The sequence below is a fragment of the Macaca thibetana genome, chromosome 11 (assembly GCF_024542745.1).
Source record: "Macaca thibetana thibetana isolate TM-01 chromosome 11, ASM2454274v1, whole genome shotgun sequence".
Taxonomy (NCBI): Eukaryota; Metazoa; Chordata; class Mammalia; order Primates; family Cercopithecidae; genus Macaca; species Macaca thibetana.
Genome location: NC_065588.1, coordinates 53,975,456 through 54,000,530, shown reverse-complemented (window position 1 = coordinate 54,000,530; position 25,075 = coordinate 53,975,456). Strand labels below are relative to the sequence as shown.

Here is a 25,075-nt window from a genome sequence, read left to right as displayed (position 1 = left end):
TGACAGAGTAAGACCCTGTCTCTTAAAAAAGAAAAAATACATTGGGAGCTAGAAAATAATATAAAGTACCTTCAAATTTTTTAGGAAAATGACTTCCAACCTATAATTCTATACTCCACCAAACTAAAATGTTTGTTGACTCAACATTATTTTTATATAAATTTGTGGAATACAAGCGCAATTTTGTTACATACATAGATTGTGTAGTGGTGAAGTCAGGGCTTTTAGGGTATCCATTACCCAGACAATGTGTATTGTACCCATTAAGTAATTTCTCATCATCCAGCCCCCTCAAACTCCATCATCCTTCTGAGTCTCCATTGTCTATTATTCCACACTCTATGTCCATGTGTACACATTGTTTAGCTCCCACTTATAAGTGAGAACATGCAACATTTGTCTTTCTGTGTCTGACTTGTTTCACTTAAGATAATGGTCTCCCATTCCATCCATGTTTATGCAAAAGACAGATTTCATTCTTTTTTATGGCTGAATAGTATTTCATTGTGTATATATATATATATATATATACCACATTTTCTTTAACCAGTCATCCATTGATATACACTTAGGTTGATTCCATATCTTTGCTATTGTGAATAGTGTTGCAGTAAACATGCAAATACCAGTATCTTTTTGATATAATAATTTCTTTTCCTTGGGTAGATACCCAGTAATGGGATTGTGGGATCAAGTGGTAATTCTATTTTTCAGTTCTTTGAGAAACCTCCATTCTTTTCCATAGAGGTTGTACTAAATTTACATTCCCACCAGCAGTGTTTAAGTGTTCTTTTTTCTTCATATCCTCACCAACATGTTATTTGTTGACTTTTCCGTAATAGGCATTCTGACTGTTGTAAGATGGTATCTCATTGTGGTTTTAATTTGCATTTCTCTGATGATTAGTGATATTGAGCATTTTTTCTTACATTTCTTGGTCATTTATATATCTTTTTGGGGAAAAAATGTCTATTCATAACCTTTGCTCACTTTTAATGGAGTTATTTCAGATTTTTGTCGAGTTTTAGTTCCTTTTATATTCTGATATTAGACCCTTGTTAGATGTATATTTTGCAAATAGTTTCTCTCATTCTGCAGGTTGTCTGTTCATTCTGTTGACTGTTCCTTTGCTAGGCAGAAGCTTTGTCGTTTAATTAAGTCCCATTTGCCTATTTTTGTTTTTTGTTGCCTGTGCTTTTGAGGTCTTAGTTATGAATTATTTTCCTAAGCCAATGTCCAGAAGAGTTTTCCCTAGGTTTTTGGCTAGTATTTTTAAAGTTTCAAGTCTTACATTTAAGTCTTTAGTCCATTGTGAGTTGATTTTTGCATATAGTAAAAGATAGGGGTCCAGTTGCATTCTTCTGCACATGGCAATCCAATTTCGCCAGCACTGTTTATACCATTTGTTGAAAAGGTTATTCTTTCCCATGTATGTATGCCTGTGTGTATTTATTTATTTTGTTTATGTCACCTACAATTTCTTTCGTGTTTTGTAGTTTTTCTTATAGAATTCTTTTACCTCCTTGGTTAATATATTCCTAGATATTTTATTTTTTGGTAGCTATTGTAAATGAGATCACCTTCTTGATTTCATTCGCAGCTAGAACATTGTTAGTGATTAGAAACACTCTTGATTTTTGTACATTTATTTTGTATCCTGAAACTTTACTGAATTAATTGATCAAATCTAAGAGTTTTTTTGGTGGAGTCTTCAGGATTTTGTAGATATAAGATCATATTGCTGGGCGTGGTGGCTCATGCCTGTAATCCCAGCACTTTGGGAGGCCAAGGTGGGCAGATCACCTGAGGTCGGGAGTTCAAGATCAGCCTGACCAACATGGAGAAACCCCATCTCTACTAAAAATACAAAACTAGCCAGGCATGGTGGCACATGCCTGCAATCCCAGCTACTTGGGAGGCTGAGGCAGGAGAATCGCTTGAACCCGGGAGGCAGAGGTTGTGGTGAGCCGAGATGGCGCCATTGCACACCAGTCTGGGCAACAAGAGCGAAACTCAATCTCAAAAAAAAAAAAAAAAAAAAAAAATCATATTATCAGTGAATGGGGATTATTTGACTTCCTCTTTTCTAGTTTGGATGCCTTTTCTTTCTCTCTTGCCTGATTGCTCTGGCTAGAACTTCTACTATGTTGAATCAAACTATAATTTAATTGTGAATCCAGAATAAAAATGATTTCAGACATGCAAGTTCTCAAAGTATTGCTATTCCATGTGCTGCTTTTCAGAAAGATAGAGGATTTATTAGGCCAAGACAAATTAGTCAGTTGAAAAAAAAAGAGAGAGAGAGAGAGAAATGCATGAAGTCCAAGAAATGAGATCCAGCACAAAAGAGACCAAAGGAATCTCCAGGACAATGGTGAAGGGAGATGCCAAGTTGTATGGCAGGACTAGAGATCAATTCATCAAAATTAGAGCAGTTCAGAACGGTTTGAGAGTAATTTCTTTAAGAAATACAAAGACTACCTAATGCATTTGAACTTAGGGAGAAGAGATTTGCATGAGAAGAGTTTGCAGATATATTAGTGGCAAGTTGGTAGAAAGCTAAGGAGGATAAAAAACAATTATTAATTCTATAAAAATAAAAAGTTGTATTGGAAAAGCTAAACAGATTTCTGTTTTCTTCCATATAGTAGGTTAGGTATTCAACTGATACTCCCACAAAAAAACAACTTAAAAATGCTGGAAAAAATGGAAATACCTTCTTAAAAGCATGGTAGAGCCAAGAAGACAGTAAAGAATCAACAGGCCAAAATATAAAGGGGGTCAGAAACCTAAAGAAGTATTCAAAACAGCAGTCACATTTGCTTGGAGGGCATCTACCACATATGCAGACTTGAGCTTCGTTTTCTAGAGGAAGGGACAGAAGATTCACCAGGGTGAAGAGTCTGAGAGGAGATTCCCTCCATAGTGAACCTTCCTTTACCTCCCCATTCTCAGGGAACCACAGCAAAAGTTACCTTGGTGTCAGAGCAGAGGAATTTGTGACCACAAATGGTCCCTTAAAGAAATTTTCAGTGTAATTTCAGATTCAGGTAGTTTAAAAACAGACAAACAAAAAAATCTACTTAATTTGTACATTTAGTTTGAGGTGGTCTTGAAGAGGTGAGTATAATGTGCCCAGGGATGGGCAGAAACAAATCCAAATACACACTAGAAAAATGTCATTTCATCCTACCACCAAAGAACTCCTAGAAGTCATTTTCCAAGGAAAATTAGTAGTTCATACACACACACACACACACACACACACCTCACCCCCCACAAACACATGAGGAGACCTCATAAATAAGAACCAGAAGAAATAACAGCAAAAACTGAGCCTGAAAGACTTTAGATATTGTAATTATCTGATACAGATTTTAAAATAATTACACTTACTCTGTTTAAAGAAATAAAAGAGAAACAAGAATATATTGAAAAACAGAAAACTAAAGAAATAAGGAATAAATAAATAATAACGTAGCACATTTTAAGATAGAGGCTCCAGAAATAAAAGGTATAAAATTTTAAATTAAAAATAAGACTTTACTGAATTCATTTATCAGATCTAGGAGCTTTCTGGATGAGTCTTTAGGGTTTTCTAGGTATATGATCCTATCCATACACCACACCAACAACCACGCTGAGAATCAAATCAAGAACTCAATCCCTTTACAATAGCTGCAAAAAAAATAAAATACTTAGGAATATATTTAACCAAGGAGGTGAGAGATCTCTACAAGGAAAGCTACAAAATGCAGCTGAAAGAAATCAAAATCGTAGATGACACAAACAAATGGAACTATATCCCATGCTCACAGCTAGGTAGATTCAACTGTGAAAATGACTACACTGTCCAAAACAATATACAGATTCAATGCAATTCTCATCAAAATACCATCGTCATTCTTCACAGAACTAGAAAAAACAATCCTAAAATTCATGTGGAACCAAAAAAGAGCCCACATAGCCAAAGCAAGACTAAGCAAAAAGAACAAATCTAGAAGCATAACATTACCTGACTTCAAACTATACTACAAGGCTATAATTACCAAAACAGCATGGTAGTGGTATAAAAATAGGCATGTAGACCAATGGAACAGAATAGAGAATCCAGAAATAAAGCCAAATACTTGCAGCCAACTGATCTTTGACAAAGCAAACAAAAACATAAATCAGGGAAAGGACACCCTATTCAATAAATGGTGCTGAGAAAACTGGCATGCCACATGTAGAAGAATGAAACAGAATCCTCATATCTCACCTTATACAAAAATCAACTCAAGATGGATCAAAGACTTAAATCTAAGACTTGAAACTATAAAAATTCTAGAAGATAGCATCGGAAAAACTCTTGTAGACATTAGCTTAGGCAAAGAATTCATGACTAAGACCCCAAAAATAAATGCAACAACAACAAAGAGACCTAATTAAACTAAAAAGCTTCTGCACAGCAATATAAATAATCAGCAAACAGGCAGTCCATAGAGTGGGAGAAAATATTCACAAACTATGCATCCCCCAAAGGACTAATATCCAGAATCTACTAGGAACTCAGACAAACCAGCAAGAATAAAAGCAAATAATCCCATCAAAAAGTTGGCAAAGGACAAGAATATACAAACAGCCAACAAACATCTGAAAAAATGCTCAACATCACTAATTATCAGGGAAATGCAAAAACCACAATGATATACCACCTTACTTCTGCAAGAATGGCCATAATAAAAAAGTGAAAAAATAATAGAGGTTGGTGTGGATGTGGTAAAAAGGGAACACTTTTACACTGCTGGTGGGAATGTAAACTAGTACAACCACTATGGAAAACAGTATGGAGATCCTTTAAAAACTAAAAGTAGAATCCAACAATCTCATTACTGGGTATCTACCCAAAGGAAAAAGAAGTCTTTATAAAGCTTATAGCAGTACAATTTGCAGTTGCAAAAATATGAAACCAACCTAAGTACCCACCAACCAGTTAGTGGATAAAGAAAATGTGGTATATATAAACACACAGAATACTATTCAACCATTTAAAAAGAATAAAATAATGTCTTTTACAGCAATTTGAATGGAGCTAGAGGCCATTATTCTAAGTGAAGTAACTCAGGAATGGAAAACCAAATACTGCATGTTCTCACTTATAAGTGGGAGCTAAGCTGTGAGGATGCAAAGGCATAAAAATGATATAAGGGACTCTGGGGACTTGGAGGTGGAATGGGAGAGGGGGATGAGGGATAAAAGACTACATGTTGGGTACCGTGTACACTGCTTGGGTGACAGGTGCACCAAAATTTCAGAAATTACCACTAAAGAACTTATCCATGTAACCCAAGACCACCTGTATTCCAAAAACTATTGAAATAAAAAATAAAAATAGGTGGGCACGGTAGCTCACGCCTGTAATACCAGCACTTTGGGAGGCTGAGGCAGGAGGATCACTTGAGGTTAGAAGTTTGAGACCAGCCTGGCCAACGTGGTGAAACCCCTTCTCTACTAAAAATACAAAAAGTAGCCAGGCATGATAGCATGTGCCTGTAGTCCCGGCTACTCTGGAGGCTGAGGCAGGTGAATTGCTTGAACCCGGGGGGTGGAGGTTGCAGTTAGCCGAGATCATGCCATTGCACTCCAGCCTGAGCAACAAGAGCGAGACTCCACCTCAAATAAATAAATAAATAAATAAACAAATAAATAAATAAATAAATTTAAAAATAAAAATTAAATTTTAAAATGAATGGATTGGCCGGGCGCGGTGGCTCAAGCCTGTAATCCCAGCACTTTGGGAGGCCGAGACGGGCAGATCACGAGGTCAGGAGATCGAGACTGTCCTGGCTAACATGGTGAAACCCCGTCTCTACTAAAAAATACAAAAAACTAGCCGGGCGAGGTGGCGGGCGCCTGTAGTCCCAGCTACTTGGGAGGCTGAGGCAGGAGAATGGCGTGAACCCAGGAGGCGGAGCTTGCAGTGAGCTGAGATCATGCCACTGCACTCCAGCCTGGGTGACAGAGCAAGACTCCGTCTCAAAAAAAAAAAAAAAATGAATGGATAAAGTAATTAAATAACTTAAGAATTCTTCTTTATAGAAGAATTTCAGCTAATAAGTGGAGAAGGAATGATATGCTGCCATCTTTTTACAGTCCTAATGAAATAAATAATCTAGTCAACTGTCACCAATGACCTCCAAAAACATTAGTTACATGGCTTGTGGGTGAATCAAACAGACACTAAGTGAATACACTGACAAAATCTAACATCATGAAAGGAGGAACAACCAGGGCTTCTTGATGTGATACAATAGGAAACACAGAGCATTATCTATGAAGGATTCTTGCTCTCCAAAGAAGAATTTTTTTGTTTTGTTTTGTTTTAAGACAGAGTGTGGCTCTGTTGCCCAGGCTAGAGTGCAGTGGCACGATCTTGGTTCACTACAACCTCTGCCTCCCAGGTTCAAGCGATTCTCCTGCCTCAGCCTCCTGAGTAGCTGGGATTACAGGGGCGTGCCACCATACTTGGCTAATTTTTGTATTTTTAGTAGAGATGGGGTTTCACCATGTTGGCCAGGCTGATCTTGAACTCCTGACCTCAGGTGGTCCGCCTGCCTTGGCCTCCCAAAGTGTTGGGATTACAGGCGTGAGCCACTGTGTCCAGCCCAAAGAAGATTCTAAATATAACCAACAGTTTACAGGAAGTATGATAAATCTGAGAATATGTTAAATGACATCGAGGGAATGTAATCAGGAACAAACAGAATAAAAGCTCCAGTTTCTTCAACAAAGTACACTGCAAGGGGAAAAAGGTGGGAAAGGAGAACTGTTAGAGAGTAAAAGAGATCTAGGAGACATAGCAGCCAAATGTAATGCATAGATCTTATTTGGATCCTGAATCAAACTATCTATAAAAAAACTTTTATTAGTCAATTATGGACTCTGGATATTATGTGATATTAAGAAACTGTTGGCTGAGCGCAGTGACTCAGGCCTGTAATCCCAGCATTTTGGGAGGCCAAGGAGGGCAGATTACTTGAGGTCAGGAGTTCAAGACCAGTTTGGCCAACATGGAAAACCCCATCTCTACTAAAAACAAAAAAAAATTGACCAAGCATGCTGGCTCACACCTGTAATCCCAGCACTTTGGGAGGCCAAGGCGGGTGGATGACTTGAGGTCAGAAGTTTGAGACCAGTTGAGGCAGGAGAATTGCTTGAACCTGGGAGGTGGAGGTGACAATGAGCTGAGATCACGCCATTGCACTCCAGCCTGGGCAACAAGAGCGAAACTCTGTCTCAAAAAAAAAAAAGTAAAAATAAAAATACAAAAATAAAAATACCATAAAATTAGTAGGCGTGGTGGCAGCCGCCTGTAATCCCAGCTACTTGGGAGGCCGAGGCATAAGAATCTCTTGTACTGGGTAGGCGGAGGATGCAGTGAGCTGAGATCTTGCCTCTGCACTTCACCTCTGCCTCAAAAAAAAAAAAAAAAAAAAAGAATTTGTTAATTTTGTTAGACGTAGTCGTGGTATTTTGGTATGGTTTTTTTTTTGGGTTTTTTTTTTTGAGACAGAGTCTCGCTCTGTCGCCCAGGCTGGAGTGCAGTGTGGTATGGTTTTTAAAATGGTCCTTAACTCTTAGAGATACAGATGCATGTATTTATTAATGGAATGGCATAATGTCTGGGATTTGCATTAAAATAATCCTGTGGGAGTCCAGGGGAAATTGGTGGGATATAGATGAAACAAAATTAAACTTATTTTGTAATTGTTGCAGCAAGATGATAGGTACAGAGGGATTCATTGTACTTTTGATTGTGTTTGAAATTTTCCATTTAAAATTTAAGTAACCCAAAGACCAGTTTAGATTTAGCTGAAGATAGGATTAATGAACTAGAAGATAGATTAGAATAAATTATCCAGAATAAAATGCAGAGCAACAAAGAGGAGAGTTTGAAAGAGAAAGATATATGAAGAGTAGAGTAAAAATCTAACTAGGCTGGGCACTGTGGCTCATGCCTGTAATCCCAGCACTTTGGGAGGCCAAGGCAGGCGGATCACGAGGTCAAGAGATTGATACCATCCTGGCCAACATAGTGAAATCCTGTCTCTACTAAAAATACAAAAATTAGCTGGGTATGGTGGTGCATGCCTAGTCTCAGCTACTCAGGGCCTGAGGCAGGAGAATCACTTCAACCTGGGAGATGGAGTTTGCAGTGAGCCGAGATCGCACCACTGCACTCCAGCCTGGCAACAGAGGGAAACTCCATCTTTAAAAAAAAAAAAAAAAAAAAAAAAAAAAAAAACTAACTAATTGGAGTTCTGGAATGAGAAGAGAGCATGGTAGCAAACCTATTGATTGGGCATTTTTCAGAACTAATGAAAGATACAAATCAACACAGATTCAAGAGGCCCAACAAGTTTCAGGCAGGGTAGATAAAAAGAAGTCCACACATAAACATAGTATGGTGAAACCGAATAACATTAAAGGAAAACAGCAGATCTTAAAAGCAACCAGACTGTGGGACATATAGGTGTATGCATTTGTCAAAATTCACTGTCCTTATACAGGTAAGGTCTGTGCACTTCACTGCATGCAACTTTTACCAGAGTAAAAAATTAAATTAAAAGCAGCTAGAGAAACAGCTTCCCTTCAGAGGAGCAGCAGTTTAGACTGAAAACTGACTTCTTATGGCAACAATGAAAGACAGAAGACAATAGTTGATATCTTTAATGTGATGAAAGAAAACAACTTCCACTAGAAATTTTATGACTAGTGTAAATACATTTCCATAATGAGGAGAGCCAGGTGTGGTGGCTCATGCCACCACAGAATGTTGGGAGGCCAAGAGGAGAGGATCATTTGAGGCCAGGAGTTCGAGACCAGCCTAGGCTACATAGGGAGACCCTGGCTCTACAAAAAAGAATAAAGAATAAAGAATAAAACAACAACATTAATGTCTTCTAGAATTTAAGTAAAAATATAGAATTAAAACACATTAAAACAATAACATAGACATTGGGAGGTGAACCAACAAAGTTAAATTGTTCTAGGCTTCTCTTATATTGTCCGCAAGGATAGTATGCTGATTATCAAACTATGTCCTTCAACTTCAAATCCACCCTTCTATACACCATGATGCTGGGGGTGGTATTCTGCAAATTACATTTTGTTTTCTTTCTTAAATTGACTTATTTTTTCAAACAACAGATTTAGGTTCACAGTGAAACTGATGAGAAAATATGAGTGTTTTCATATACCCTTTGTCCCCACACATGCACAGCCTCCCCCACTGTCAACATCCTGCTGCAGAGAGGCACTCTTCTTACAGCTGATCAGCCTATATCGATACATCATTATCACCCAAGGTCCACAGTTTACACATGGGTTCACTGTGGTGAACACAACTCTGTGTTGTACATTCTCTGGGTTTGGATAAATGTATAATGACCTGTATCCATCATATAAGTATTATACAGAATGGTCTTACTGCCCTAAAAATCCTCTGTGGTCCACCCCTTTATACCTTCCCCTACCCCAGTCCCTGGCAACCACTGATCTTTTCACTATCTCCATAGTTTTGCCTTTTCCAGAATGTCACATAGTTGGAATCACAGTATTTAGCCTTTTCAGCTGGTTTCTTTTACTTAATAATATGCACTTAATGCATGTTCCTCCATGTCTTCTTATGGCTTAACAGCTCATTTCTTTATAGCACTGAATAATATTTCAATTCTGGATGTACCATGGTTTAATTTTCCATTCACCTACAGAAAGACATCTTGGTTGCTTACAAGTTTTGACAATTAAGGATAAAGCTGCTATAAACACCCATGTGCAGGTTTGTGTGAACATAAGTTTTCAACTAATTTAAGCTTATACCAAAAAGCACGAATGCTGGATAATATTGTAAGAGTATATTTAGTATTGTAAGAAATTGCCAAACTACCTTCCAAAGTAGCTGTACCATTTGGCATTCCCACCAACAAAGAACGAGAGCTCCTGTTGTTCCACATCCTTGACAGCATTTGGTGTTTTCAGTGTTCTAGATTTTGGCCATTTTAATAAGTGTGTAGTGGTATCTCATTTTTGTTTTAATTTGCAGTTTCCTAAAGACATATGATGTGGAACATCTTCACATATGTTACATATGCTTATTTGCCTTTTTTTTTTTTTTTTTTGGAGACAGGGTCTCACTCTGTCATATAGGCTGGAACGCAGTGGCATAATCATGGCTCACTGCAAACTGAACCTCCCAAGTTCAATCAATCCTCCTGCCTCAGCCTCCCAAGTAGCTGGGATTATAGGCACATGCCACCACACCCGGCTAATTTTTGTATTTTTAGTAGAGACGGGGTTTCACCATGTTGGCCAGGCTGGTCTCAAACTCCTGACCTCAAGTGATACGCCTGCCTCGGCCTCCCAAATTATAGGCGTGTGCCACTGCACCTGGCCTTAGTTCTTAGGCCTTTGGACCCAGACTGAGACTTAACACCCTTAGCCCCCTGATTCACAGGTGTTAGGTTTGGACCAGAGCTACAGCACTGGCTTTCCTGGCCTCCAGCTTGCAGATGACAGATTGTGGGACTTAATCATTGTGTAAGCCAATATCTCATAATAAATATCTCTCTATCTATCTATCTACCTTTCTACCTACCTGTCTATTTACTTATCTATCTCTCCTATTGATTCTGTTTCTCTGGAGAACCTGACTAAATACATTTAATGTTGAAATTTAAGAGTTCTTTGATATTTTGGAAACTAGTCCTTTATCAAAAACACCTTTTGTGTGTGTGTGTGTGTGTGTGTGTGTGTGTGTGTGTGTGTGTATATTCTTGCTCTGTCACCTAGGCTGGAGTGCAGTGACATAATCATGGCTCACTGTAGCCTTGAGCTCTCCCACCTCAGCCTCCTGAATAGCTGGGACTACAGGTGCATGCCACCACATCTGGCTAACTTTTCATTTTATTTGTTTGTTTTCAGATAGAGTCTCACTCTGTCACCAGGGTGGAGTGCAGTGGTGCAGTCTTGACTCACTGCAACCTCTGCCTCCCAGGTTCAAGCGATTCTCCTGCCTCAGCCTCCCAAGTAGCTGGGACTACAGGTGTGTGCCGCTACGCCCAGGTAATTTTTTGTATTTTTAGTAGAGATGGGGTTTCACCATATTGGCCAGGCTGGTCTCACACTCCTGACCTTGTGATCTGCCTGCCTCAGCCTCCCAAAGTGCTGGGATTACAGGCGTGAGCCACCACACCCAGCCAAATTTTGTCTAGAGACAGAGTCTCGCTATGTTGCCCAGGCTGGTCTTGAACACCTGTGTTCAAGTGATCTTCCCACCTTGGCATCCCAAAGTGGCAAATATTTTCCCCTAGTCTGCATCTTGTCCTCTCATTTCTTTTTATAGTGTCTTTCACAGAGCAAGTTTTTAGTTTTAATGAAATCCAGCTTATCAATTCTTTCATGGATCATGCTTTTGGTATTGTATCTAAAAAGTTATGGCCATACCCAAGTTCATCTAGATTTTCTCCTATGTTATATGCTAAGACTTTTATAGTTTGCATTTTACATTTAGGTCTATGATCCATTTTGAGTTAATTTTTGTTAAGGGTATAAGGTTTGTGTCTAGATTTTTTTTTTTTTTTTTTTTGGCATGTGGATGCCCAGTTGTTCAGGTACCATTCATTGACAAGGTTATCTTTTCTCCATTGTATTGGCTTTTCTCCTCTTCTTTGTCAAATATCAGTTGACTGCATTTATGTGGATCTATTTCTGGGTTCCATTGGTCCATTTGTCTATTACTTTGCCAATACTTCACTGTCTTGATTTTTGTAGCTTTATACTAAGTCTTGAAGTTAGGTACTATCAGTCCTCCAACTTTGGTCTCCTATGTCATTGTGTTGGCTATTTCAGATCTTTTGCCTCTCCGTAGAAACTTTAGAAACAGTTTGTTGACATTCACAAAACAACTTGCTAGGATTTTTATTGAGATTGCATTGAATGTATTAGTCAAGTTGGGGAGAATTGACATCTTGACAATATCAAGTCTTCCTTTCCATGAACATGGACTATCTCTCCTTTTATTTAGTTCTTATTTGATTTCTTCCATCAGAGTTTTATACTTTTCCTCACATAGATCATGTACATATTTTGTTACATTTAAACCTAAGTAGTTTATTTTTGGGGAGTATTGTGTTTTTAATTTCAAATTCCACTTGCTCATTGCTGGTATAAAGAAAAGCAATTTACTTTTTTATATTAATCTATATCCTATGAACTTGCTACAATCATTATTAGTTTCAGAAATTTTTCGTTAATTCTTTTGGAATTTCTAAATAGACAGTCATGTCATCTGTGAACAAAGACAGTTTTATTCACATTTCTTTCTTGTCAACTGGCTCCCTCTTAGTTTCTATCAATAGGAGTGCTAAGGGAGACTGGAAAACTGAAAGAAAAGTGACTTTCATTTTCCTCTTTGCTCGCTATGCCTGTCAGTGTTGGCCTGCATCAGTCCAGCCTCAAGCTTCTTTCAGCTCTCCCAGAACCAGACTCATTGTGCCCCCTTAAACATCCAGCACCAATCAGGAAACATCCCATCCTCAGAGGTCTGAGCCTCAGCTCTGTTAGGGCCTTTCTCTGAACTTTTGGTCTAGATAACCCCAACCTCTTCCCTTTGTTTCCCCAGATCCAAAGGTGGTAGCTACTCCTTGCAGATTTTATCTCTGTATTACCTCAATGTTTCCCTTTGCTTTTTAATTCCTCTGACACTTATTTAATCAACTCCCTGCATTACATTCTAGTGTTACTTTTGTTTTTCTGAATGAACTCTTATTGATACAAGTAATACTGATTAACTTGATATTTTGATAAATGAAAGGTTTGTGTTGTAGGTAATCAGTAAAAGTGTGGAAATGGAATTATGTAACTTCAAATTGATCAAGGGAAAAATGAAATGAGAAATAAATACCAGTTATGATGCCACAAGTATTTCAGGAAATACTTGTATCTGTCATCAAATAGAATATTGGCTGGGCGCGGTGGCTTATGCCTGTAATCCTAGCACTTTGGGAGGCTGAGGCAGGCAGATCACGAGGTCAGGAGATTGAGAGCATCCTGGCTAACATGGTGAAACCCCATCTCTACTAAAAATAAAAATGAGCTGGGCGTGGTGGCGGGCACCTCTAGTCCCAGCTACTTGGGAGGCTGAGGCAGGAGAATGGTGTGAACCCAGGAGGCGGATCTTGCAGTGAGCTGAGATCCGGCCACTGCACTCCAGCCTGGGCGACAGAGCGAGACTCCGTCTCAAGAAAAAAAAAGAATAAAAGTAATTTATTTGATTCTGGTCACAAAATACAGGCAAGAAGCATGGGCAATGCCTGTAACCCCTTGATCACACATCTTCCCAGTCTGTGCTTTTATAGATACCCTTTGTACAACAGCAAGCTCATGCTGCTGTCCCCAAGTGCTTGTTCACATTCTAACAGCTGCAAAGTATAGTATATGACCAGTTGGGAATTAAACAGATGCCTACTCACAAAATAGGGCCCCTCTAATTAGTGTTCCAGCTCCCTTTTGCTGATATTGAAACTGAAGTAACTGGTTGCTCTGTTGGTCACAGATGAATTATGCCTGCACAATTCTTTGAGTGCTTTAAGTAACCTTATTGAAAGGCAATGACTAAGACCCTTTCCTTGCTCCCAAGCTTCCTAAATCCCAGGCTGCCTGTGGCACTGGGACTGCTGCCGCTGGGTCCCCACATTCCAGGTCCACAATGGAGGAAGGGCAGGACAGGCCAAGCATGAGGAATAAACAGTCTTTACTGGACTCAGGCCAGGAGTCCATGGGCCTTGAGGACCTCTCTGTATTTGTCAGTTTTCTTCTCCACATTCTTTTCGGCCTGTCTCCGTAGCTTCAGGAGTTGTTTCTTCTGGTCGTGGATCTTGGTTTTCTCCTTCCCCTTCTCCTCCAGGGTGGCTGTCACGGTCTGGCACTTTCAGCCAATCTCGTGAGCCAGGCACCCCAGGTAGGCGAACTTTCTCATAGGCTTCAGACGCACAACCTCGTGGGTAACAGAAAGCACCATCCACTTTTTCCTGTCACAGGGCGGTGGGACGCCACCGAGCACCTAGCGGCTGGTCCTAGGCGGCCTGACTGGCTGCTGTTGTGGGGCAGCCCGCCTCGCAAGCTCTGCCAGAAGACGTGGGGCTTTGGCAAGGGCTGATGTTCATCCACTTGTGGAGGAAAGCCAGGTACTTCAACTTGTTTCTGTAGAAATTTCCAGAAATGTTGATGCCCTCGCAGTGTACGACCACCACCTTCTGGCCCAGCAGTACCTGCTTAGCCACGATGGCTGCCAGGCGGCCCAGGAGGTGACCTTGGCCAGCAAGCAGCAGAAACTGCCCCTCCGCCACCTTCAGCAGCCGCCTAGAAGAGATTGAATTATAAATCAGAAATTTCCGATGAAAAAATATCAATTAATACTATTTCTTCACAAGTTTTTCCAAAAACAGAAGAAAATGAGCTCTTCCAAGCCCATTCAAGGATGTAGTACTACTCAGATACCAAATCAGACAAACACAATACAAGAAAACTAGACTATTTCTTATGAATATAGACCCAGAAATTCTCCACAAATTACCATGAATTCAACAACAAATAAAAAGGATTGTATACCATGACCAAGTGGGATTTATCCTAGGAAGGCAAGATTGAGTTAATATAAGAAATAAAATTAATGTAGTACATCCTATCCATAAAGGACAAAAACCACATGGTCATCTTAACAGACACAGAAAAGACATTTGACAAAATTCAACATTTCTTCATGATAAAAACATTTAATAAACCAGGAAGATAAAAGGACTTAACCTGATAAAAGTCAACAAGCATCTACAAAAAACCCACAACTAATATCATGCTTTTTGGTAAAAAATGAATGATTACTCTCTCTAATATTAGGAATAAGACAAGAATACCTACTCTTACCGTTTCTATTCATCATTGTACTGGACATTCTAACCAGTGTAATTAGGCACGAAGATGAATGTAGTATGTAGATGAATGAATGAATGTAAAAGGCATACAGACTGGAGAGAAAAACAAAACCATCTCTATTTGTAGGTGACCTTATATCTAAAATATCCTAAGGAATTCACTAAAAAATCTATTAGAACTAATACGGGAGTTCAACAAGGTTGCAGAATACAGTTGTATTTCTATACACTTGCAATGAACAATCTAAGAACAAAAGTAAGAACATAATTTCATTTGCAATAGCATCAAAAAGAATAAAATAATTAGAAATATACGTAGCAAGATGTACAAAACATGTACTCTAGAGCCGGGTGCGGTGGCTCACGTGTGTAATCCCAGCACTTTGGGAAGCCCAGGCGGGCAGATTGTCTGAGGTCAGGAGTTTGAGACCAGCCTGGCCAACACGGTGAAACCCTGTCTCCACAAAAGTAGAAAAATTAGCCTGGCATGATGGCGGGTGCCTGTAATCCCAGCTACTCGGGAGGCTGAGGTAGGAGAATCACTTGAACCTGGGAGGCGGAGGTTACAGTGAGCCGAGATCGTGTCATTGTACTCCAGCCTGGGTGACAGAGCAAGACTCCATCTCAAAAAAAATAAATAAATAAAATGAAAAACATGTACTCTAAAAACTACAAAACATTGCTGAAATAAATTTTAAAAGACTTAAATAAATGGAAAGACATTCGCGTTTATGGATTGGAAGACTAAATATTATTTAGATAGCAATACTCCTCAAAATAATCATCAGATTTAATGCAATCCCCACCAAAATTTCACCTGGTTTCTTCCCAGAAATTAGCAAACTGATTACAAAATTCATATGAAAATTCAAGGGACCCAAAATAGCCAAGACAATTTTAAGAAAGAAGAGCAATGTTAGACAACTCACACTCCTTGAGTTCCAAACTTACTACAAAGCTACAGCACTCAAGACAGTGTGGTATTAACATAAGGCTAGACATTATACACCAATAAAATATAATTGAGAGTCTATAAATTAAATCCTCACTTTTACCAAGAATTGTTTTTTGACAAAGTTGCCAAGAAAATTCAATGGGAAAAGAATAATCTTTTCAGCAAATTATGTTGGGACAACTGGCCATCCACAAGCAAAAGAATGAGGTTGGACCTCCCACTTCATAATATATACAAAAACTAACTCGAAGTGGATCAGAGACCTAAATGTAAGAGCCAAAACTATAAAACTCTTAAATATTATATTAAAAACACAAGCAACAAAAGAAAAAATAAACTGGATTTCATTATAGTTAAAAGCTTTTGTGCTGCAAGGAATACTACTAAAAATGTGAGAAGACAACCCACAGAATGGGAGAAAATATTTGTAAATCATTATGTCTGATAAAGAACTTCTATCCAGAATATATAAAGAACTCTTACAACTCAATAATAAAATACCTAATTTTTTGTTTTTGTTTGTTTGTTTGTTTTCTTTTCTTATCGACCAGGCTGGAATGCAGTGGTGCAATCACTGCAGTCTCAACCTCCTGGGCTCAAGTGATCCTTCTGCCTAAGCCTCCTGAGAAGCTGGGACCACAGGTGCACACTAACATGCTCAGCTAATTTTTAAATTTTTAGTAGAGATGAGGTCTTGCTATGTTGCCTAGTCTGTAGGCTGGTCTTGAACTCGTGGCCTCAAGATATCCTCTCATCTCCTAAAGTGTTGAGGTTACAGGAGTGAGCTACCATGCCTGGTCCCAGTTTTTTTAATGGGCAAATAATTTGAATAGACATTCTCTCAAGAAGATAGATAGATTGCTAATAAGCACATGAAAAGATGCTTGACATCATTAGCCAGCAGGGAAATGCAAATCAAAACCATAGTAAAATACAATTTCATTCCCAGTAGGATTGCTGTGGTCAAAAGGACAGATAGTAACAAGTGCTTGTGAGAATGTGGAGAAATTGAAACCCTTATAAAATACTAGAGGGATTTTAAATGGTGAATCTGCATTGGAAAACAGCCTGGTAGTTCCTCAAAAGGTTAAACAGTTGCTATATGACCCAACAGTTCCACTCCTCGGTACGTACTCAGAAGAAATAAAAATACATGCCTACACAAAAGCTTTTACATAAATGTTCATAGCATTATTCATAAGAGCCCCAAAGTGGAAAGAACCCAAATGTCTGTAAACTGATAAATGGATGAATAAAATGTGGTATCATTATACAATGGGATATTATTTAACAATAAAATGAAATGAAGTACTATACTGGTACATGCTATACATAGATGATCCTTGAAAACAGGCTAAGCATGGCCAGGCATAGTGGCTCACACCTGTAATCCCAGCACTTTGGGAGGCTGAGGTGGGTGGATCACCTGGGGTCAGCAGTTCGCAACCAGCCTGGCCAACATGGTGAAACCCCACTCTACTAAAAATACAAAAAAAAAAAAAAAAAATTAGCCAAGCATGGTGACTGGTGCCTATAATCTCAGCTACTTGGAAGGGTGAGGCAGGAGAATTGCTTGAACCTGAGATGCGGAGGTTGTGGTGAGCCGAGATCATGCCACTGCACTCCAGCCCGGGTGACAGAGCAGGACTCCATCTCAAAAAAAAAAAAAAAAAAAAGAAAGACAAGAAAAGAGGCTAAGTGAACAAAGCTAGTCTTCAAAACCACCTATTGTGTGATAACGTGTCTATGAATTGCCCAGAATAGGTAATTCTATAGACAGAAAGTAGATTAGAGGTTGCCTTGGGCTGGGGAGCTCACTGAAAGTTGGGAAATGGGTAGTGATTGCTAATGGATGCAGAGTTTTTTTGGGGGTGATAAAAATGTTCTAGAACTAATTGTAGTGCACAACTCTGTGAATATACTAAAAGCCATTGAATCTACACTTTAAATTGGTGTGATAGTTAATACTATCAACTTGATTGGATTGAAGGATGCAAAGTGTTGTTCCTGGGTGTGTCTGTGAGGGTGTTACCAAAGGAGATTAATAATTGAGCCGGTGAACCAGGAGAGGCAGACCCAACCTCAGTCTGGATGGGCACCATCTAATCAGCTGCCAACATGGCTGGGATAAAAGGATAGGAACGTGGAAGGAACAGACTGACCAAGTCTTCTGGCCTCCATCTTTCTCTCGTGCTGGATGCTTCCTGCCCTTGAACATTGGACTCCAAGTTCTTCAGCTTTTGGACTCTTGGACTTATGCCAGTGGTTTGCCAGGGGCTTTTGGGCCTTTGGCCACAGACTGAAGTCTGCATTGTTGGCTTCTCTACTGTTTTTTGTTTTTTTTTTTTTTGACATTGAATCTCGCTCTATCACCCAGGCTGGAGTGCAGTGGCTTGATCTCGGCTCACTGCAAACTCTGCCTCTCATGTTCAAGCAATTCTTCTGCCTCAGCCTCCCAAGTAGCTGGGATTACAGGCACCCATCATGCCTGGCTAATTTTTGTATTTTTAGTAGAGATGGGGTTTCACCATGTTGCCGAGGCTGGTCTTGAACTGTTGACCTCAAGTGATCTGCCCGCCTCGGCCTCCCAAGGTGCTAGGATTGTAGACTTGAGCCATCATGCCTGGCTGGCTTTCCTACTTTTGAGGTTTTGGAACTTGGACTGGCTTCCATGCTCCTCAGCTTGCAGATGGCCCATTGTTGGACTTCACCTTGTGATAGTGTGAGTCAATACTCCTTAGTAAACTTCCTTTCATATATACATCTATCCTATTAGCCCTGTCCCTCTAGAGAACCCTGATATAATGGGTAAGTTGTTTGATATGTGAATTAGATATTCTTTTGTTTTTTGGAGACAGGGTCTTGCTGTGTTGCTCAGGTTGGCCTAGAACTCCTGGGCTCAAGGGATCATCCTGCATCAGCCTGCTGAGTAATAAGTCTGGTGTAAAGTCACATGCCACTACACCAGACTTATATAAATTATATATTGATAATACTACTATTTTTTTTAAAAAGTGAAAGGAACAGAGCACATAGCTTCCAACCTAGATGAGGGGAAAAAAAAATAGGCAAAGGGCCAGGCGCAGTGGCTTATGTCTGTAATACCAGCACTTTGGGAGGCTGAGGCAGGTGGATCACTCCCGGGTCTGTCCCGCAGACCCTGGCCGATGGATGAAATGAGTACTCAGACAAAGGTATGCAGTGTAAGAGCAGCTAGGTGACTGCCTGGCTCTAGTGGCCAGACAGCAGCCCTGAGAAGCTGGAGCTGCTTGCTTTTATTCAGTGCAGGCACAATGCCGAAAACCTGGAGCCAACACAACCTGTAGGTAATTAACATTTATTGTTCCCCTTTCAGGGAAAGTCTGGCCTGTGGATAATCAAAGGTCAGTTCCTGGTCAACATAAGTAAACAAGACTGTTTAAGATAAATTCCCCCACACTCCCTTACACCTACTCCTTGCCCTCTGCCTGAGGGTTACAGAACAGCTGCCTTCAGCTCTTCTCCCCCAGGGGTCTGCAGAACCTTCTGACCTTTCAGAAAATTTGCATCCTTTCCGTATAGTTTTTCCCACAACTCTGATGATCCCCCACAGATCCCTTGAGCCAGAAGTCAAGACCTGCCTGGGCAACATAGTGAGATTCCGTCTTTACAAAAAATGTTTCAAAAATTAGCCAGGCATGTGGGTACACATCTGTGGTCCCAACTACTTGGGAGGCTGAGGTGAGGTGGGAAGATCACTTGAGCCCAGGAGGTCGAGGCTGCAGTGAGCCAAGATCATGCCATTGTACTCCAGCCTGGGTGACAGAGTGAGACCCTATCCAAAACAAAAAACAAAAAAAACTAAAGAAAGAAAAAAAAGATGAAATGATTAAAACAAAACAAAATCCAGAGGGGAGACAAAAGAAACAGAAGTTGAATAAATAGAAAGCATAAAATGTTAGATATAAATGCAAATATATTTATATATATATAAAATAAGTGTAAATTGATTAAATTTTTTAGATAATGACATGCCACACTGGTTAAAATTTTGAAAGCACAACTATATATTCTCTAGAAAACACATTTAAAATATAGGAATACAGAAACTTGAAAAGGATGGAAATATATTTAAAAATGGTAACTCAATATGAGTGGTGTAAAAATTTGAGTATAGTTGTTTGTCTCCATCAAATCTCTTGTTGAAATTTGATTGCCAGTTTAGCAATGTTTGGAGATGGATGTAGTGGGAGGTGTTTGGGTCATGGGGGCAGATCTCTCATGAATAGATTAATGAGTGGGGAGAAAGACGAGTGAGCAAGTTCTCACTCTATTCATTCCTGCAAAAGTTGGTTGTTAAAGATAGCTTAGCACCTTCTCTCTTTCTCTCCCTGTCTCTCTCTTGATTTCCCACTGTGTGGTCTCTGCACACACACCGACTTCCCTTCCCCTTCTGCCATGAGTGGAAGCAGCCTGAGGCCTTCACCAGATGCAGATGCCCAATCTTAAACTCTTGAACTTTTCCAGCCATCAGAATCATGAGACAAATCAACCTTTTTTTCTTTATAAATTACCCAGCCTCAGGTATTCCTTTATAGCAACACAAAAATGGATGAAGACAAGCTGTTATCACAATATTAACATCACACAAATTAGAGTTTACATTAAAAATTATTAAAGATAAAAAGGTCATTTCATAATGTTCAAAGATTCCATTTACAGAAAGATAATTTCAAAATTGTATGCAATTATTTATCTTTCTTATGATCTAATTCTGTCAACAATAGCAGGAATGTTTGCCTATTTCGTTCACTGCTATATCCCCTAGCAAGTAGAACAGTGTCTGGCACTCAGAAAGCTCTCTCTCTCTCAGGCTGGTCTCAAACTCCTAGGATCAAGCAATCTGCCCACGTCTTAATATACCTTTAATGAATAAATGAATAAGTAGTTCCAGTACACCTAAAATAGCAAGTGACAGAATAATGAGGTGTATATATAAATTCATAATTATGGTAGGAGACTTATAAATCAATAAGGATACAAAAGATTTGAATAGCTTGATTAACATTCATGACCTAGGAGACATACAGAAAACACAGTAGCCAACAATAAAGCATGCAAATAAACATTCACAGAAATTGACATATACTGGACTACACAATTCTCAACAAATGTAAAAGAACTCAAATCAAATAGGACAAGCTCTCCGACAATGATGTAATAAAGCCAGAAATCAGTAATAAAGAGATAACTAGAATAAATGCAAATGTTTGAAAAAGAAGAAATTGCTAACAACCCTATAGTTCAAAGCAGAAATCATAATGTAATTAGAACATATGTATAATAATGGAATAATATTCTATTGTCTGAATGTACTACAGTTTATTTTACCCATTCACCTACAGAAGGATATCTTGGTTGCATCTAAATTTTGGCAACTAAGGATAAACCTGCTACAAACACCCAAGTGCAGGTTTTTGTGTGAACATAGTTTTCAACTCATTTGAAGCGTGATTGCTGAATTGTATGGCACGAGTATGTTTCGTTTGGTAAGAAATTGCCAAACTGTCTTCCAAAGTAGCTGTACTATTTGACATTTCCATCAACAGTGAATGAGAGTTCCTGTTGCTCCACATCTGATTTGGGCCATTCTAATAGGTATGTAGTGGCATCTCATTGCTGTTTTAATTTTCAGCACCCTAAAGATATATGACATGGAGCATCTTTTCATATGTTTATTTGCCAATCTGTATATCTTCTTTGGTGATGTGTCTGTTCAGGGCTGCTGCCCATTTTTTAATTCGGTTGTTTTCTTATCATTGAGTTTTAAGAGTTCTTTGTATATTTTGGATACTAGTCCCTTATCAGTTATGTCTTTTGCAAATATTTTTTCCCTGTCTGAATCTGTCTTCTCATTCTCTTGAAGGACTCAATATTTGTAAGATGACAATTCTCCTTGGATAATTTAGACAATTCTATAAAGATTGATCTGTAGATGCAATGCAATCCATACCAAAATCCCAGAAAGATCTTTTGTGAAAATTGTCATGCTTACCCTAAAATTTATATGGAAAGACAAAGATCCCATAACAGCCAAAATAAATTTGAAAAAGAAGAAATTCAGATGATTTACCTCATCCCATTTCACAGCTTAGTATAAAGCCTCAATAATAAAAGACTGCAGTACTGGGGTAAAACTAGGCATATAGATTAATGAAACAAATTTGAGAGTCTGGACATAAACCATTACACTTCTGGTCAATTGATTTTTGACAAAGTTGCCAAGGCAATTCAATAGTGGAAAGGGTGGTCTAATCAAGAAATGGTGCTAAGACCACTGCATATCCATAAACAAAATATAGACCCTTGTCACACACAAAAATTAACTCATAATGGATCACACACCTAAATTGTATTAGTCTGTTTTCACACTGCTGATAAAGACCTACCTGAGACTGGGTAATTTATAAAGAAAAAGAGGTTTAATGGACTCACAGTTCCACGTGGCTGGGGAGGCCTCACAATCATGGCAGAAGGTGAAAGGCACGTCTCACATGGTGGCAGGCAAAGAGGAAATGAGAGAGCCAAGTGAAAGGGGCTTTCCCTTATAAAATCATCAGATCTCATGAGATTTATTCACTACCAGGAGAACAGTATGGGGAAACCACCCCCATGATTCAATTATCTCCCACCGGGTCCCTCCCAAAACACATGAGAATTATGGGAGCTACCATGAGATTTGGGTGGGAACACAGCCAAACTACATAATAAATGTAAAAGCTAAAACTATAAAACTTCTAGGAAAAATTCTTCGTGCTTTGGCTGAGGCAAAGCATTCTTAGATATAACACTAAAACATGACCCATAAAATTAAAAATTAATAAATTGGACTATATAAGAAATTTAAAATTTGTACAGACCAGTTCTCTGGGCGCATGGACCCACCCAGTTCTTCCCTGTTTCTTGCTTGTAAGAATAACTTGGAATGTGCTGGGAATGTAACATCCTCAAGAATAACTTGGAATGTACTGGAATGTAACATCCTGAGACAAGGAGGAACTGCCTGAAACAGCCCAGGCCTTGTTCCTGTCCCTCCTGGGGAATGGAACATCTTGAGTAGGGAGGAACTGCCTGGAATAGCCCAAGAGTTGTTCCTGTCTCCCCTGGAAGCAGTACATTTTTGAAAGCATTGCCCAGCAAGACATATGACCATGAGATATGTAACACAGAGCTACCTTTTGGGGTCCCTCAGCTGTGGTACAAGTGGGGCACATGCAGCAGAGACTACATCTGCCCCAGGCAGCTTTCTTGAGGCTTGGCATATCAGCTCACAGTGGACCCCAGGCTTCTGCCGTTCCTTGCTGCCTATCTGTGAGGAGTAATTCTGCATCATGTAACTTGCATATAAGTGCATTCTGCCTCACCAGACTGACACAAGTTGGTAAGCAGTGCACAGTGAACCTGCTTCACAAAACTGGCGCAGTGAGCAGCATCTGGTCTGACAAAACCATGGATTATTGTCAACATGGGAGGGGCGATACCCCCCAGTACCTGGCCCAGGGTGGAGAGATCAGCTTGGGGGTTCAGGAGCTGAAAATGCAAATGGATGATTTATGGGAAAGGAAGAGCGATGAGCAGGACATAGATTGCTAACCCTGCCCCAGCCCCACAGATGTGAGTGAGCTGGCTTCATGGATTGAAGCAAAGAAAGAGCAATGTTGTGTCAATCAAGAAAAATGACGAAACAAGTGTCAATCATTTTAGGAGGTTTATTTGCAAAAGTTAAAGACGTGTGCCCATGACACAGTCTCAGGACGTCCTGACGACACGTACCCAAGGTGGCTGGGGCACAGCTTGGCTTTATATATTTCAGGGAGACATGAGATATCAATCAATATATGTAAGAAGTACATTGGTTCTGTCCAGAAAGGTGGGACAACTCGAAGCAAGGAGGGGGCTTCCAGGTCATAGGTAGGTGAGAGATAAATTGTTGCATTCTTTGAGTTTCTGATGAGCCTTTCCAAAGGAGGCAATCAGAATATGCACCTATCTCAGCGAGCAGAGCGGTGACTTTGAATAGAATGGGAGGCAGGTTTGTCCCGAGCAGTTCCCAGCTTGACTTTTCCCTTAGCTTAGTAATTTTGGGGTCCCAAGATTTTCCTTTCACAGTGGCAACAGGGAAACATAATGCAAGATCCTCTGGTTGTTGAGCACTTACGTGATCCCTCATTCCCTGGGCCAGAGTTTGGGAAGTGGCTACTCAGATGGACCCTGAGGTACTTGACTGGGTACAAGAAAGAGGTACTCAGCTGACCCCTGAGGCATCCAAGGGGAACCAGTGGTCCTTCACAGAAAGCGAGACTCACTATCTAAAGGTCAGATGTGGAGCCGTATGCCCCTCACACCTGAAAATTCGAGCTATAACAGTGGGGCAAATTCACTCCTACCTGCCGCCTAGCTACTCAAACCCCGATGGGTTATTCAACAAAAGCAGTGCTGCATACTAAAAGGAGAACAGGAGATCACTTGGTTAATTCAAAACTTTCTTACAAACCACCCCGTGATAATGTAACAGACCAGTTTGACTGGGCAAAAAAGGCTGTCCAGGCATGGAAACTAACAATGGACTGTAAGAGGCAGAATGCCAAGGCCGCCTGTGCTAAAAGTCAAAAAAAGTATCCCAGGAAGGTAGAAACAGACGATGAAGGAAAAGATGACTAAGACTCCAAATGACCTGCAGAAACAGCGCCGTTCAGCAGGACTGCTCATGAATTTGGTGGCTGTTAAAAAAAAAAAAAATTAGCTGTGTTAGAAACCCTAAAACACCCACCCACCCAAAGAGCCTAAGAATAGTTCCAGTATGGCCAGGCGCGGTGGCTCAAGCCTGTAATACCAGCACTTTGGGAGGCCGAGACGGGCGGATCACAAGGTCAGGAGATCGAGACCATCCTGGCTAACCCAGTGAAACCCCATCTCTACTAAAAAATGCAAAAAACTAAGGCCGGGCGCGGTGGCTCAAGCCTGTAATCCCAGCACTTTGGGAGGCCGAGACGGGCGGATCACGAGGTCCGGAGATCGAGACCATCCTGGCTAACACGGTGAAACCCCGTCTCTACTAAAAAAAAAAAAATACAAAAAACTAGCTGGGCGAGGTGGCGGGCGCCTGTAG

At 39.9% G+C, this 25,075-nt stretch overlaps 1 pseudogene; it reads right to left on the bottom strand.

Annotated features, from left to right (window-relative positions):
• Positions 1 to 13,804: 13,804 nt before the first annotated feature.
• Positions 13,805 to 23,320, bottom strand: LOC126931615 (60S ribosomal protein L13a-like; annotated as a pseudogene).
• Between the last annotated feature and the right edge of the window lie 1,755 nt (positions 23,321 to 25,075).